Source organism: Lycium barbarum, chromosome 11, assembly GCF_019175385.1.
Source record: "Lycium barbarum isolate Lr01 chromosome 11, ASM1917538v2, whole genome shotgun sequence".
NCBI classification, from domain to species: domain Eukaryota; kingdom Viridiplantae; phylum Streptophyta; class Magnoliopsida; order Solanales; family Solanaceae; genus Lycium; species Lycium barbarum.
In genome coordinates, this window is record NC_083347.1 from 116,349,335 (window position 1) to 116,364,923 (window position 15,589).

At 37.9% G+C, this 15,589-nt stretch overlaps 1 long non-coding RNA gene across 2 annotated transcripts; it reads right to left on the reverse strand.

Moving 5' to 3' along the window:
* Nucleotides 1–615: 615 nt before the first annotated feature.
* Nucleotides 616–4,165, reverse strand: LOC132619206 (uncharacterized). Of its 2 annotated transcripts, none has more exons than XR_009574611.1 (4): nt 3,356–4,165; nt 3,150–3,253; nt 2,731–2,809; nt 616–1,610 (listed from the first exon to the last, which is right to left on the reverse strand). It is a non-coding gene; the product is annotated as an uncharacterized LOC132619206 (long non-coding RNA). The 2 variants fall into 2 exon arrangements; XR_009574610.1 differs by having other exon boundaries at nt 3,791–4,161.
* Between the last annotated feature and the right edge of the window lie 11,424 nt (nt 4,166–15,589).

The following is a 15,589-nucleotide window of genomic DNA, read 5'->3' on the forward strand; positions in this document are numbered from 1 at the left end:
AACTAAGCTAAGCTAAACACTTTTTCAATATTTAATTTTTGGTTTAACAGCTAACAAAGATAAAACTAATTAGAAAGTGGGTAAAATGATCAATGGCCACAAGTATGGATATAAAGGAAATCACTACAAGTAACGATCCAATGTATTTCACGATTTTACAACTAAGAGTGAGTTTATGCTAATTAGATAATGGTTTCTAAAATCTCATCGAAAATCTTCCAACCAAATCAATGAATTTCACTCTAAGCTTTTCCAAGCCTTATAGTGTGATATCAAGCACAACCAATTGAATCTCAAGTAACTTTCCTATTCCTAGCTCAAGTTACTAGATGAGGTTTAAAGACTCAAATTTTTGTTAATTAATCTTTCTCAACCTCAATTTTCCTCTTCCGAGCTCAAATCGAAGTAAATGGGCGGGTCTTAGGTTAGTTAATCCCTTAAGAAACATTAAAGAACAAGATTAACTAAAAACAAGATTAACTAAAGCAACACTAACTCACTTCATTAGCAATAAAAATCATTCAATACATAAATAAAACAAGAGTTTCATCCAACACTTTAATCATAGAATATTTCCATAAACAAGATTCAAGTGAAGAAAATAAATACTACACACTTAGATATTCAATACACAACAAGAAATTGAAGAAATGAGTAAGAAATTTCTCATCAAAGTCTTCAAATCTTCAATCCCCAAGTGTGGGTGTAAGAACCCTAGTCTCCAAAACTTGTGTTGAAATGGCCAAAAGATCATAAATAATTTCACCAATTCTTGCTTTTATAGTGGCCCAATTTTTCCAAGTCCAAAAATAACAAAATAAGCCCCAAGTTTTCAGATTTGAAAAATTGTCCAGTTTTTGCCATTTCTTCCATTTGGCCTCTTTTTGACTTGTTTTTTCACTTGGTTTCTTCCAAGGCTCTTTTCAATCATATGAACCTATAAAATGGAAGTAAACGATATTAAATGCACTATTTTTTCAATCAAAATATAGCAACAATCTAAGATTAAAGCAGAAATAAGTTGATAATATACCAACTTATCAACAAGTCAATTCATTCACCATTCATCTTGTCATCCCTTTAAGTTTCCTTACTTCCTCTACTTCCAATTAAAAATATGAAAGAAGGAAGCTACCAGAATATTCAACTCAAATTAGGTCAGACAATTGATATCAAATATGAACGAACTATCCATACTCTCAAATGATGTAGAAGAGTTATACAAACATAGTATTTCTTGCTGTCAATATCGATCCCAATAATTCGCAGGCACCACAGCACGTTTGCACCCTCTGCGGGCTATACAACACATCTTTTTTTTTTTTGGCAATTAAACTAACATTTATATTACCAAAGTAGCAAAACTGTACAAGAGTCTAAAAAAACTGTGATGATATGGCAACCTCACAGTGGCAAAACATATAACAATGTCATCATAACCTCCTTAGTGCTAGTGGAAAACTATAACTAACTATGGGTAGAAGTTAAGAGCAACTAATCTTCTTCTTGAGTGATCCTCTGTACAATATATCCTGCAAAATTCTCCCGACCACCACCTTAGGTTCACACAGTTTGGTTTGAAAAATCTTCTGATTCCTCTCGGTCCACGCCTGGTAGACATACAAGAGAGCATTAATAATGGAGGTTTGGTTCAACTTTTGCAGTGGTCAAAACAACTCCTAAATAGCAAATACACACTGTAAGGTTCTATAGAATAGTGTTCTTAGTCCATTCCAATTCTTGTAACCATTCATCAAAAATTAAGTTCATTGAAACAGATTAAGCAAATTATATTCATATCAGATTTTGCAAAGCCGACCTCTAACAAATCAAACTTTCACTCAAACAATAATAAAGCAGAAATAAAACACAATTGACTAAGTATAATATTAATTGAGTTCATATGAAGATGTCAATCTCGATGAAAATCCAAGCATGGGAAATGTTTAATTTCAAGCTTTTGTACATTTGAGAAAATTTTAAAATCAATGGTGTCAATCCAACTCGAAATTGTTTGTCTGGCAAAACTATTTATAATGAACTCTTCTATCTACACTTTCTTATCGATACAAAATTTCGAGCATCTAAATATGACAATTAAGGTTCAATGTTTTTTCCTTATGAATCATTTCTTTTTATATCAAATATAATAGCTGACATTATCTTTAATAACTAAGACCATACCCTCCTATGAAAAGACATGATAGATAATGGAACTGAAAGCGAAAATGAACCAATTTCAATACTACCAGACAATATCGTTTACATATTCCTATATTTTTACACCTTATTACACTACCAATATTATCGATTAAAAACTGAAAAAATGATAGGAGCAGAAAAAGAGATTCCAGTATAAAAGAAGATACCTTGAATGTGGTTCCATGAGAGATACTTCTCATTTTTCAAAGGTGAACTATTCTGGGAAAAAAAATTACTTTTTTCAAGTGACTTTAACTTTCATCACCAAACATATAGTATCTAACTCCACATAATTTCGTGATTTTTAAACAAAACAGAATACTACTTTCGAGTTTTATCCTGATAATCCAAAGCAACTCCAACATTGTAAAAGTAATACTGGGCAGGCAAAGGATTAGATGCAAAACTCACAGTTTTGTATGTTTAGAGAAACATGTTATCCTGATAATCCATATCAATTTAAAATATTATTGGACAGTGGGGAGAGCATATGCAAAAATGGAACTGAAAATGATCAAGAAAACTCACAATTTGAAGAAGCCCCATTTCAAGGCGAAACATTTATCTGCAGTTCTAATGCAGCGACGAACGAACGGGGGCAGCACAACTTGTAAAAAAAAATGAATTCATATTGTATGAGTCCAACAAAGTTTGATAGATTTCGTAAGGAAATCATGCCGAGATGGAAATTGCAGCCTAACAAAACTGGAGAATTTCACAGATTAGAAGGTGAGTAATTGAGAGATGAAGGTGTCCCTTTGGTTTTGACAAATTTTTAGACTTACCTTAATTAATCCTCCTTAATTTTGTCTTTCAAATTTCAATGCTGCGATGGAAACTAAATTTTAGATCTAGATCATGTTTTCCTTTTCGTTTCTCTCTGTAGTGTTGTTTTGAAAATAACACAAGAATGCCTATTAGATGAAAAATCAAAAGGAAAATAATACCAAATCTGTAACCATCTCCTAGTTTGCCAAATTATCATGATCTGACCAAAAGAATTCCAGAGTCATAGCATGAAAGACAGTAGCTTAAAGGACTTTTGGATCTCCTGGCAAAGAAAAAAGAAAGAGATCAGGATTACCAAAACACACGCGAGGAACAACAAAAATTAAATTACATATTCACATGCAAGAATAATTTTCATTTTTACCTATCCTGATTTGGTAACAGAGTCCTTTTACTGATAAATTGGAAAAATAATATTATGTGCTGATTAATTAAAGATCTAAGCACTTTAAAATGCATAAAATGGGTTGAATAATCATCAATTAGTAGAAGATGCATGCTTCACAGTACATCTCCTCCCTTACTCTTTCTACTATATATTGAAATCTTTAGTCGCTGCCATTAGCACAAAAAAGATAATTGACAGACATAGACAGACAGAAATAGTTTATGGAAAGTTTTACATACACTCTGAGAGCTTGTAAGGTGTGATCTTGGAAAGTTTTAGAAAGAAATAGTTTTCATGTTGGAATTACTTTTTTCAATAACAATATTTGACTTGATAGAGAAAATTATGATTTCATCTCGTAAATTTGAATGGAAATAAAATACTTTATGGTGTTGTTTGAAGAATTCTTACAACTGTTTCCAGAAAGTGTTGGGTTGCGTTGTTTTTCAACAAAAAAGAACTGAAGATTTCCTTGCACTGCATTTTTCAAAACTTTCAAAGACTCAGAAACAACAGAAATCTTCAATAAGAAAAAGTTAACTCGATATTTCAGCCCAAACTTAGTAAAGTGAATAACTGGTTATGAAGAGACTGAGAGAGATAGAGAATTGCCTTGTACAATAAGAAAGAGTGAACGGCCAAGCTTTGGAAAAGTTACCAAACCTTTTGTTAGTATGGCTGTGTTCAAAATCAGAAAACAGAAACCAACAACTGGAAACGGAAAAACCAGAAACTGTGAAAAACGCAAAAAACCAGAAACTGGAAAAATAATGCAGAAAGTAAGAAAATATCCGAGACCACAGAATTCACTGTGTGTCCTTAAGGAATTTAATCCCCTCACTGTACCCGAGGTTATGGATTAGTTCCTCCCAGGATAAAACGGATATACCTGTCGCAGGAGTAGCGGTACGTCAAATGCCTACGACTTCGACGAACTCAAATTTGGCAACGAAACACAGTAATACTCGATAGTTTTATTTCTGGAAAAAGAATGCAGAATTTGCAATGCAGGAAAAAAAATTCAGTAGTCAAAAAATGAGGCATTGCCTCAGTTTATATAGCCTCGAAAATGCCTGTTCAGAATAGGCACGTTGGTGACTGTTCGGAAAGGCCCTTGCCTTTTCAGAGAAAATAAGAATGTTAGGAATTTTAATTTATTCCGCGAAATTTAATTAATTACCAATTAATATTTTCCGGCGGAAATAAACAAAATAATTTCAGAAAATGAAGATTGAAGTTAAATAAATTTGGTCCAAAAAGATTATCAATGAATCAGACCGAAGCCGAAGCCGAGCCGAGCGACGACGACGGCGCGAGGGGAGTCCCTCTTCTCAACCCTTTAAGATCTAGAGGAAGTGCTTTCTAATATAAGTACATAACTTTCCCTTTCTACCACCAATGTGGTACAAAACTCCTTTTCAAAGGAACTTTGCTTTGAACTTCATTTTCCTTCCATTGTCTTTTTCCCTCCATTTCTCTACCAACTTAGCTAGCTTCAATCATTAACTAGCTTTAACAATCCCCCACATGAATGGGGAATGGCTATATAATGAAAAACATGCATGACAAAAAACTGTGTGATTCGTAAGCAAGGATTAATCGCATCTGGATAAGTAGATTTCTCTTTGAACTTTCCGTAGTGAACATATGTCGAATATACTCGGTCAATCGGTAGATTTGATATCTTTGAACCGTCGAGCTTTGGTGTATACCTAGACAACCACATGTCACACAATTAACCCTTTAACCGTCTTTGGTTCTCATTGTTTTGTTTGTTTCAGCCATGAACACTGCTTGGTTCATAAGTGCGTAGAGAATTGGCCTTACAGAATTCTCCTTGAAGCGGCTTACACTTCACACTTACATAGGTGATTCTTAAATGTGCCATCCCGTAGATACACTATTTGATATACCCCGTATCAAACTTAGAAACCATTAAAAAGTCGTAATGCTTTATCGTGGTACTGAACATTGTCTCATCACGAGAATGGACCAAAGGGTTATTGTGACAATGTTGAACCGTCATCAATGACTTTGTTTGATCTCTTTGAACCTAGATCTTGGGATCTCTAGTGTTCCAGGTAGAGTTACCGCCACGATGACTTGTCCTCGGTCATAGTCCCATTCCCCTCGACGATCTTTTAACCACCTCTCTATTTAGGCCTTTAGTTAGTGGATCCGACACATGATCTCTTGACTTAACATAGTCAATTGTGATAATTCCACTAGAGAGTAGTTGTCTAACGGTATTATGTCTTCGTCGTATGTGACGAGACTTTCCGTTGTACATAACGCTCCCGGCTCTTCCTATTGCCGCTTGGCTATCGCAATGTATGCATATAGGAGCCAACGGTTTGGGCCAAAATGGAATATCTTCTAAGAAATTCCGGAGCCATTCAGCTTATTCACCGGCTTTGTCTAAAACTATGAACTCAGATTCCATTGTAGAGCAGGCGATACATGTCTGTTTGGATGACTTCCATGACACTGCTCATCCACCTATGGTAAAAACGTATCCACTTGTGGATTTAGTTTCAATTGAACCGGTGATCCAATTTGCATCACTGTATCTTTCAATAACTGCAGGATACCTGTTATAATGCAAAGCAAAGTTTTGAGTATGTTTCAAATACGCCAAAACTCGTTTCATTGATAGCCAATGATTTTGGTCGGGATTACTAGTGTAGCGACTTAGTTTACTTATAGCACACGCAATATCAGGTCGCGTACAGTTCATGATATACATCAAACTTCCCAACACTCTGGCATAATCCAATTGAGAATGACTTTCACCTTTATTCTTTGCAAGAGCAATGTTCATATCAATTGGCGTCTTTGCAACTTTAAAGTCCAAATACTTGAACTTTTCAAGTACCTTTTCAATATAATGAGATTGAGACAATGCTAGACCTTGAGGAGTCTTATGGATTTTAATTCCCAGAATTAAATCGGCAACTCCTAAGTCTTTCATATCAAACTTACTAGCAAGCGTGCGCTTAGTAGCATTTATGTTAGCAATGTCGTTACTCATTATCAACATATTATCCACGTACAAACAAACAATGACGACGTGGTTCAGAGTGTTCTTAATGTAGACACATTTATCACACTCATTTATCTTGAATCAATTTGACAGCATCGTATGGTCAAATTTTGCATGCCACTGTTTGGGTGCTTGTTTTAGTCCGTAAAGAGACTTAACAAGTCGACACACCTTCTTCTCTTTCCCTGGAACTAGAAACCCTTCAGGTTGTTCCATGTAAATTTCTTCCTCTAACTCTCCATTTAAGAAGGCTGTTTTCACATCCAATTGATGGATTTCAAGACCGTACACGGTGGCTAACGCTACTAACACCCGAATAGATGTAATCCTCGTTACCGGTGAGTATGTATCAAAGTAATCAAGACCTTCTCGTTGTCTAAACCCTTTAACAACTAGTCTTGCCTTATATTTATCAATAGTACCATCAGCTCTCATTTTTCGCTTGAAAATCCATTTGGAACCTAAAGGTTTATTCCCTGGAGGAAGATCAACCAATTCCCAAGTATGGTTGTTCAATATGGATTTTATCTCACTATTGATTGCCTCTTTCCAAAATTGAGCTTCTGATGAAGACATAGCTTCGTTGAAAGTTCGAGGCTCATTTTCCAACAAAAATGTTAGAAATTCTGGTCCAAATGAAGTAGACGTCCTTTGACGTTTGCTGCATCTTGGATTTTCCTCATCAGGAACATTTTCCTTTGTTTCTTCCCAAGGTCGTTTAGATTCTTTGCTAGACGACTCACGTTCTTTTTAATACGGATATATGGTTTCAAAGAAGTCAGCATTATCTGATTCAATTACCGTATTCACCTGAATGTCGGGATTTTCTGATTTGTGAACCAGAAATTGATATGCCTTACTATTTGTGGCATATCCTATGAAAACACAATCAACGGTTTTAGGTCCTATTTTTACCCTTTTGGGTTTAGGAACTTGCACCTTGGCCAAACACCCCCACACTTTGAAGTATTCCAAATTGGGCTTCCTTTATTTCCACTTTTCTTATGGAATAGATTTTGTTTTGCTATGGGGCACTCGATTGAGTATTCGGCTAGCTGTTAGAATAGCTTCCCCTTACAAGTTCTGGGGTAAACCAGAACTTATTAACAAGGCATTCATCATTTCTTTCAGTGTTCTGTTTTTCCTTTCCGCAATTCTGTTTGATTGTGGCGAGTAAGGGGCAGTTGTTTGATGAATAATGCCATATTCCAAACATATTTGTTCAAAAGGAGATTCATATTCACCGCCCCTATCACTCCTTATCATTTTAATCTTTTTGTTAAGTTGAGTCTCAAGTTCAGTTTTGTACTGCCTGAATGCTTCAATTGCTTCATCTTTACTATTAAGTAAATAAACATAGCAATATCGCGTACTATCGTCAATAAAAGTTATGAAGTACTTCTTTCCACCGCGAGATGGGATTGACTTCATGTCACAAATATCTGTATGGATTAAGTTTAAAGGACTTGAATTCCTTTCAACTGACTTATAAGGATGTTTAACATACATAGATTCAACACAGATTTGACATTTTGATTGATTGCATTCAAACTTAGGCAATACTTCCAAACTAATCATTTTTCGCAAGGTTCTATAATTGACATGTCCTAAACGTGAATGCCATAAATCATTTGACTCAAGCAAGTAAGACGAAGCAGAAACATTATTATTATTAGCAACCACTACATTCAGTTTGAAAAGGCCCTCTGTGAGGTAACCTTTTCCTATGTACATCTCATTCTTACTTATTACAACCTTGTCAGAAACATAAACACACTTCAAACCGTTCTTCACTAGAAGTCCGGTAGATACTAGATTTTTCCTAATTTCAGGAACATGATAGACGTTGTTGAGAGTCACCACCTTGCTAGAGGTCATCTTTAGCAGTATCTTTCCATAACCTTCAATCTTGGCCGTTGCAGAATTTCCCATATATATGGTCTCGTCGGGCCCGGCGGGAGCATCTAAAGCAAAGGCTTCTCTAACAGCACAAATGTGGCGAGTGGCGCCAGAGTCAATCCACCACTCTTTCGAATTTCCCACTAGGTTGTACTCAGACAACATAGCGCACAAGTCATCAACCTCCTCGTTTGTTTCAACCATATTAGCCTGACCCTTCTTCTTTTCCTTTTTCGGAGCACGACAGTCTGCAGCTTTGTGTCCGACTTTTCCACAATTGTGGCAGTTTCCCTTGAATTTCTTCTTGTTGGGATAGTCCCTTGGTCCCGATGCCTTTTTCCTCTTTTTCAGATTAGTTAGGGTAGTTTCAACAATATGTGCTCCCCCTATGGTTGATCTCCCATTTGCCTTCTTCTCCGCTGCATTGTTATCTTCCTCGATTCTCAACCGGACGATGAGATCTTTCAGTGTCATCTCCTTTCGCTTGTGTTTCAAGTAATTTTTGAAGTCCTTCCATGAAGGAGGCAACTTCTCTATCACTGCCGCAACTTGAAACGCCCCACTAATCACCAAACCTACAACAAACACTATGTAAGTAATAGCGCACTGAATACTTTCGACAAAGGTATTAATTAGATTTATACCTTCAGCGAGGAGATCGTGGATGATAACCTGCAACTCTTGAACTTGAGTAACAACAGACTTGTCATCTACCATTTTGTAGTCCAAAAACTTGGCAGCGATAAACTTCTTTAACCCAACATATTCTGTTTTATATTTCTTTTCCAACACATCCCATAGTTCTTTTGATGTTCCCACATTACTATAGACGTTGTAAAGATCATCCTCCAGTCCACTAAGAATATAATTATTGCACAAAAAATCTGAGTGCTTCCACGCCTCAGTTACAACAAAACGTTCATTCTTAGGTGTTGATTCCGGCAAAACCAGAACGACCTCCTTAATAAACTTTTGGAGGCTTAAAGTAGTTAAATAGAAGAACATCTTTTGTTGCCATCGTTTGAAATTAATTCCGGTGAATTTTCCAAGCTTCTCTGCCGGAGCCGGTGCTGGTGCAGTACAACTGGAGGACGCAGCATTGCTTGTAGAACCAACCACGGGGGCTGGTGTGGCAGTAGAAGTAGCATTCAAATTTAGAGTCATATCTCCCATTTCTGTCACAAACGAAACAACAGAAAAAATTTAATAAACGGTGAAGTTTTTTTTTTTTAAGTCTTCGAACCGAATCAGTTTTGACAGCAACAAATATAATACACAACGGTGAAGATTTTATTTCTTCAAACCGAATCAAGGTTACACAAACAGATTTAAAAATACTCGAAACGGAATGTAGTAAATTGTATGTTGTATACTTAATGAAGTTTTTATATCTTCAAATCAAGTACCCAAATGAGTAGAAAGTTATGAAAACTTTAATCTCAACCGGAGTAGAAAATCCGAAGATTTTAGTCTCCAAACAACATACAAGTTCAAATCTTTTTTTTATTTTTTATTTTCTGGAAAGCACTGTTTTATGTTAAAGAAAACACTTTTTTTCCTTTGCTGATAACGTTCTGTAATCGTTAAACAAGAAGAAATGAACACAGAAATAATTAATAAATTCCTTAAGCTTGTTAGTATGGCTGTGTTCAAAATCAGAAAACAGAAACCAACAACTGGAAACGGAAAAACCAGAAACTGTGAAAAACGCAAAAAACAAAAAATAATGCAGAAAGTAAGAAAATATTCGAGACCACAGAATTCACTGTGTGTCCTTAAGGAATTTAATCCCCTCACTGTACCCGAGGTTATGGATTAGTTCCTCCCAGGATAAAACGGATATACCTATCGCAGGAGTAGCGGTGCGTCAAATGCCTACGACTTCGACGAATTCAAATTTGGCAACGAAACACAGTAAGTGTAACACCCCGTACCTTTAATGAAAGTTTTGACGACGATCCTAGACTTAGAACATCAGATAAAGAATGTGGAATTGAAATTTTTCCGTTAAGTTGTGATATGGTGGTTTACGCCCATGAACAGTGGTCGTATTGTAATTTACGACCATGAACAGTGCCCGTAAACTGAAACCAAGAATTTCTGAACATTCCGGAATTTGACATTTTGAGGTCATATGGTTAAATACGGACCGTATTGTACTTTACGGCCCGTATTTCAAACCGTATTTGGAATTTGGGAAAACTTCCTTGATGAAAGTTGTAGAGCATTGAAATACCTTTCCAACGGTATCTTACGGAGGTCAAACGGACATCTGTACAAAGAGTTATGACCATTTTACTGAAGAGATGCAGTGCAGTCCATATGGCAGAATACGGACCGTATTGCAGTTTACGGCCCGTAAACTTAAAATACGGCCAGCACAGTGCTGGACGTAAACTGCATTTTCCAGAACATTATATGTTCGTTTATATCAGTTCAAGTCATTATTTTTCATTCCCTCAAACCCTAGAACGACCTCCTACTCTCCTCCAACATCAAGAACACCAAGGTAAGTCCATTCCAATTATTCCAACTCAATTCTAACATATATCCTTGTAATCTAAACAAGAAATAATCATTCCTAATCTAGGGTTTTCAAGAAAACCCATCTCAAGATTCAAGAATCAAGATTTAGGAAATCTTCTTCAAAATCCAAGTCTTTAATTCAAGTTTTGGAACAACTAAGGTATGTAGAACTTCCATCCACATGAGGGAATCTCTATGTTCTTCCCCATGCCTCGTTACCTTGAAAATCATGAAGTTCAAATCTTAGGGCATTAAACCCAACATATTGGTAGCCCGTATTTACGTATTTATGTACATGAAGTTTGTATCTATATTCGTTGTTGTATTCCTAATCTTCCATTACGGTTATTAGGAACCCCAACTTAATCCATGAATCATGAATTCTTCCTCATGTGTTCTAATTATGTTTATATGAAACTTATTGATTTTATCTATCAAGTACAAGCATGTTTTCAAGTCAATTATATATATGATCACGAACTATTGTTATTACTCGTGAATCAAGAACACATTTGAAAAGAATATGACAAGTTATCTTATGAAACTACACTTCAAGTTATTTCATGAAACCATGTTTACAAGTTATTTTATGAAATCATGTTTTCAGTTCTTTTCATGTTCGGGAGTTGTATTAATACTGAGAAGGCTCAGATAGCCTGAAACTACGTATGCCAACGTAGGATAAGGATCGATCCGCCCAGTTAGGACGATTCCTTCATATTTTCCCCATTGAGGGATTTTGGATCCATTCATGTCATGTTCATGTCTCGTGCCCCGGCAAGGTACGAGATGGCTTAGCTGATCGGGCAGAGATCAGACTCCACGTTTCTCCCCGTGGTGGTTCATGTCGGTATTACAGATCATTACAGATTATTACAGATCATTACAGATTATTACAGATCATTACAGATTATTACAGATTATCTCATGCTTACAGTACTCATGTTTATGTTCAGTTCCAATACTCAGTTTCAGTTTCAATTTCATGTTTATGTACTCATGCTCATGCTCATGTTCATGTCCAAGTTTTCAGTTTCAGTTCCTATCATGTATTCTATGTCCCATGTTGTTTCTTCCGGTTGCTTTACATACCAGAACATTCAATATGCTGACGTCCCCTTTTATTGCCCGGGGGCCTGTATTTCACGATGCAGGTACGGATTTACAGGACGACGCTTCTGATCATTAGGATTTGCTCGTACCAGTTTATTGGTGAGCCCCATCTCATTCGGGGTTTAAACATTGTATCTCTCTATTTAGTTTTGCATGTAAAGGTATGCTGGGGGCCTTGTCCCAGTAATTATGTTTTCCAGTCAGACTCATGATAGAGGTTTCATAGACTAGACAAGTCAGTTATGTCATGCCAAACATTTGGAGTCGTATAGCTATTTTGGCTCACTCATGTTTAACAAGTATTTTTATTAAGTATTATGACTTACCACGTTTCATAAAGGATCATCATGCATTCACGTTATAATCCGCTTATGTTATGTATCACGATGATTCAGCAAGCCATGTGGTTCGCTCGGTCACATGCAGTCAGGCACCGAGTGTCGTGTTACGTCCAGGCCATGGTTCGGGGCGTGACAAAGCTTGGTATCAGAGCCTAGGTTCAAGTGTCTTTAGGGAGTCTATGAAACCGTGTCCAGTGGGGTCTCTTTTATATGTGTGAGGGCCCCACGCATATAAACAGTTGACCACCAAGACATTCAGGATTTGTCTCATTTCTTTCATATTCTAGATCGTGCAGTTAGAGCAGTATTTTTAGGATGGCTTCCTAATTCGTGCGTGTACGTGTTTTCAGAAAATGCCTTACAAGAGAATTTACAAGAAGAAAAACACAGCCACCTGCCAAAGGGCTGCCGCTGAAGTAGCTCACGAAGATACTGTTCCGACTCAGGCAACAGCTCCAGCCGCCCCTACCGTTACACCTCCTAGTGCTTCAGGCAGGGATGTTAGGAATGCTATCAACATGCTCACCCAGCTGGTAGCAGCTCAGGCCCAACGTCAGGAATCTGGGTCAAGTTTAGGAGGTAATGGAGAGTCTTCTAAGACGAAGGATTTTCTCAGAATGAATCCCCCAATCTTTACGGGGACAAAGAAAGATGAGGATCCTCAGGACTACATTGATGCTCTCCAAAAGATCTTCAGGATTATGACAGTTACCGAAACCGAAGCAGCTACTTTTGGAGCTCATCAGTTACAGAGCATTGCTAACACGTGGTACGAATCTTGGGAATTGTCCCGAGGTGAGAATGCACCTGATGCTACATGGGATGAATTTGCTAGTGCATTCCTAGACCACTTTATGCCAGTAGAGGTCAGAGAGGCTAAGGCTGAACAATCCCTGAAGCTCAAACAAAATGGCAGACCAGTTCAAGAATACTATTTGGAGTTCGTTAGCCTGGCTAAGCATGCCCCACACATGTTACCCGATATGAGGGCAAGAGTGAGAAGATTCGTTGGAGGTCTTGATTCCCATTTGTATGATGGAGCCAATATTGTTGCACAGAATGGGGCAATGACTATTTCCAAGATGGTTGCTTTTGTACAAGGCAATGAGACAAGACTAAAGGAGGAAGAAACCTTACAAAAAGAGAAAGACAAGGAGTTCAACAAGAGGGTCAAATCTACCGGACAGTTCAGCGGGAACCGAAACAGGAACTTCTTTAAGAACAGGTCAGCAGTACCTGCTCCGTCCACAGCAAGTGCCCCACTTCCTAAGTTCCGCAATGATAAGAAGCCGAATTTCAGGCCATCAAGTTCGTACTCTCAAGCTAGTGGGGGTCAGTCGACTTATACTTATCCGATATGCGGTAAGTGTAATAAGAGACATTTAGGTGAGTGTCGCATGGGCATGAAAATATGTTATGGTTGTGGCCAGAGAGGCCATATTCAGAAAGATTGTCCGTCCGCTAGGCAAGGTACCGGAGGTAATGTGGCGCAGCCCACAAATCCAGCAGTCTCTCGTAATAATCAGGCCCAACGGGGGGACAATGCAGCTAGGTCTGGAAACACAAGCGGGGGGCGAAACCGCATGTATGCATTGACAGGCCGTCAGGATACAGAAGCTCGAGCAGATGTTGTTACAGGTACTCTAATAGTTTTCACTTTCGATGTATATGCCCTTATTGACCCAGGATCCACTCTATCTTATGTAACCCCTTTTGTTGCTAAGAAATTTGGTATTGAACCTGAAAAATTGTGTGAACCCTTTGAGGTGTCCACCCCCGTTGGGGAATCACTCACAGTTAGACATATGTACAGGGGTTGCCCAGTTTTAGTCTATCACCGCAGAACCATAGCTGATTTAGCGGAATTAGAAATGGTAGACTTCGATGTGATCATGGGTATGGATTGGTTAGCTTCATGTTATGCCACAGTATGTTGTAGAACCAAAGTGATAAGATTCGAGTTTCCTAATGAGCCAGTCATAGAATGGAAGGGTAATTCAGTAGTACCCAGGGGTAGATTCATTTCTTACCTAAAAGCCAGAAAAATGATTTCCAAGGGTTATATCTATCACCTAGTTCGAGTCAAGGATTCTGATGCCCAGACTCAAACTCTCCAGTCCGTACCAGTTGTAAATTAATTTCCAGAGGTCTTTCCCGAAGATCTTCCAGGAGTCCCTCCTGACAGGGAGATTGAGTTTGGAATTGATTTACTTCCCGATACTCAGCCGATATCTATTCCGCCATACAGAATGGCTCTAGCAGAGTTAAAAGAGTTAAAAGCCCAGTTGAAGGATCTTCTTGACAAGGGGTTTATTAGGCCCAGTGTTTCTCCTTGGGGTGTGCCAGTCTTATTTGTCAGAAAGAAGGATGGTTCTTTACGCATGTGTATAGACTACCGTCAGCTGAACAAGGTCACCATTAAAAACAGGTACCCTCTTCCTAGAATAGATGACTTATTTGACCAACTGCAGGGCGCCCAATGTTATTCCAAGATTGACCTCAGAACAGGCTATCATCAGTTGAAGGTTAAGGAAGTTGATATTCCGAAGACAGCTTTCAGAACCCGTTATGGCCATTTTGAATTTCTTGTTATGTCATTTGGGTTGACAAATGCGCCAGCTGCTTTCATGGATCTTATGAATAGGGTTTTCAAGCCTTATCTCGACTTATTCGTCATTGTCTTCATTGACGATATTTTGGTGTACTCCCGTAATGAGGCTGATCATGCAGAACATCTCAGAATAGTATTGCAGACTCTTAAAGATCGCGAACTTTTTGCGAAATTCTCAAAGTGTGAGTTTTGGTTTAAATCAGTGGCATTCTTAGGCCATGTGATCTCGGGTGAAGGTGTTAAAGTTGATTCTCAAAAGATTGACGTTGTAAGGAGTTGGCCCAGACCCACCTCAGTTTCTGATATAAGAAGTTTCTTGGGTCTGGCAGGCTATTATCGACGCTTCGTAGAGGGATTTTCTTCTATCTCTGCTCCGTTGACTAAGTTGACACGGAAGAAAGTTAAGTTCCAATGGTCAGATGCTTGTGAGCGAAGCTTTGAGGAGTTGAAGAAGAGATTGACTTCTGCTCCAGTTTTGACTTTGCCAGAGGGAACTGAAGGATTCGTGGTTTATTGTGATGCTTCGGGAGTTGGTCTCGGATGTGTCTTAATGCAGCATGGTAAGGTTGTAGCTTATGCATCCCGTCAGCTCAAGGTTCACGAAAGGAATTACCCGACTCATGACTTAGAGTTGGCAGCTGTAGTTTTTGCACTTAAGATATGGCGACATTATTTGT